Source organism: Lactuca saligna, unplaced genomic scaffold, assembly GCF_052625555.1.
Source record: "Lactuca saligna cultivar CGN05327 unplaced genomic scaffold, ASM5262555v1 scaffold_70, whole genome shotgun sequence".
NCBI lineage: Eukaryota > Viridiplantae > Streptophyta > Magnoliopsida > Asterales > Asteraceae > Lactuca > Lactuca saligna.
Genome location: NW_027629930.1, coordinates 62,501 through 65,000, shown reverse-complemented (window position 1 = coordinate 65,000; position 2,500 = coordinate 62,501).

Below are 2,500 nucleotides of genomic sequence, written 5' to 3'. Positions count from 1 at the left end.
TGCCATGCTCACCCACTGCTCCCCCCCTATATATACATATTGCACAAGGAGCTTGGTGACAGCAACACCCATTGCTTTCCCTGAGGATGTATATTTCTTAGTATGCGCACGGCGTCGAGGCACAGGTGAAGCCAACGGCGCTAGTTTCTGCGCCCTATGTCGAGGAAAATCAAGGCAACGGGCTAGTGTATGGGCACAACGTCGAGGAGACTCAAGGAGATGGGGCTATTTTTCAGGTCACCGTTCGAGAAATCAAGGCAACGTGTTGGGGGGGATGGCCTCTTTCATGGGTCGTGGGGCTTGGCTTGGCTTGCCTCGTGTGTGCTCGATACAGCCTCACGATTCTTATTTGCCCATCAACCATGCCGGGCACCTATGAGAATGAGACCCCATGGTACCCCCTATATATACATATTGCACAAAGAGCTTGGTGACAGGAACAGACATTGATTTCCCTGATGATGCATAATTTTTGGACACACACGACTTGGGGGCGAGGGGACACGGGAGTGGGGCGCCAATGGGGGGCGTTTTGGCCCCATTTTCGTCAAGAGCGGGCGTCTTGGCCATGCCTCGAGCGTGCCAGCCTCGAGAGCCTTGGGCGCTGGACATCCTTGGGGCGCCAATGGGCAGCAGTCCCATGGTTCCCCTATATATACATATTGCACAAAGAGCTTGGTGACAGGAACAGATATTGATTTGCCCAGGGATGCATAATTGTGCGAAATCGTCCATAACTCGCTCGAATTAATTCGGATTGACACAAAATTTTGTAGGGATGCTTTTTATTATAAATGAAAAGCTTTGAAATGAAAAAAAAAAACAAAATGTCATGTTTGAGGCGTAAATGTTTGTGTCCTATCCTTGGTCACGCCTTGAAGCGTTGGTTCCCTACTTGTTGGAATGTCGCTCAAATCAAGTAGGAATGCCATTGAAACATTGTGTGGGTCATTGTTAACATAGACGAATGGACTTGAAATGAAAATATATCATATTTGGGTTTTTGTCCCTGTCGCCTGGTGATAGGCAGGCAGATAAGGCTTTTAGGTATTCATAGGTGGCTTAGATGAACTCGAAAGAACACGAGTTGATCGGATTGGAACTCATATATTCAATTTACTATGTACTAAGTAGGAACTACACTTTGCTCCCTTCATCGTTTGACTTGCTTAGAAATCTGCTCATGGTTTGTCAAGGCCCCTTGTTCCTTAGACCGATGAGGATGGGATTGGGTTGCTCATGGGCATGTGTGTGGCAAGATGCCTTGTTCCATTGGTCGTTCATGGGTGTTCGTGTACGAAGTAAACTTGTTCCCTTGGTCGTTCATGGGGTTGTGTGTGGGAAGAAGCCTTCTTCACTTGGTCGTTCATGTGTGTTTGTTTGGGAGGTAGCCTTGTTCCCTTGGTCGTTCATGGGAATGTGTGTGGCAATACGCATTGTTCCTTGGTCGTTCATACCCTTGTTCCCTTGGTCGTTCATGGGTCTGTGTGTGGGAAGAGGCGTTGTTCACTTGGGTAGCCTGCTTGCCTTGCCAGCCCCATATGCATTGTTCCCTTGGTCGTTAGTGGATGGGTTTGTGTGTGGCATGGTGCCTTGTTCCCTTGTGTGGCCTGACTGCTTGGCTTGACATGACCTAGCCTTGCCAGCCTCACATCCATTGTTCACTTGGTCGTTCATGGGCATGTGTGTGGCAAGGTGCCTTGTTCCCTTGGTCGTTCATGGGGTTGTGTGTGGGAAGAAGCCTTGTTCCCTTGGTCGTTCATGTGTGTTTGTTTGGGAGGTAGCCTTGTTCCCTTGGTCGTTCATGGGAATGTGTGTGGCAATACGCATTGTTCCTTGGTCGTTCATACCCTTGTTCCCTTGGTCGTTCATGGGTCTGTGTGTGGGAAGAGGCGTTGTTCCCTTGGTCGTTCGTTCATGGGTTTGTGTGTGGCAAGGTGCCTTGTTCCCTTGTGTAGCCTGACTGCTTGGCTTGACATGACCTAGCCTTGCCAGCCTCACATCAATTGTGTAGCCTGACTGCTTGGCTTGCCGTGACCTAGCCTTGCCAGCCTCACATCCATTGTTCCCTTGGTCGTTCATGCAAGGGTCTGTGTGTGGCAAGGTTGCCTTGTTCCCTTGGTCGTTAATGGGCATGTGTGTGGCAAGGTGCCTTGTTCCCTTGGTCGTTCATGGGCATGTGTGCGGCAAGGTGCCTTGTTCCCTTGGTCGTTCATGGGCATGTGTGCGGCAAGGTTGCCTTGTTCCCTTGGTCGTTCGTGGATGGGTTTGTGTGTGGCAAGGTGCCTTGTTCCCTTGGGTGGCTTGCCTTGCCAGCCTCGCTTGCTTAGGTTTCCCAACACACCTGTCGGGCACCAAGGGTGGTATTAGTCCCCATGTACCCCCTATATATACATAATGCACAAAGAGCTTGGTGACAGGAACAGACATTGATTAGCCCGAAGATGTATAATTCCCAACACCATGCCTTGTTCGTCATACACGCTTCTGGGCACCAAGT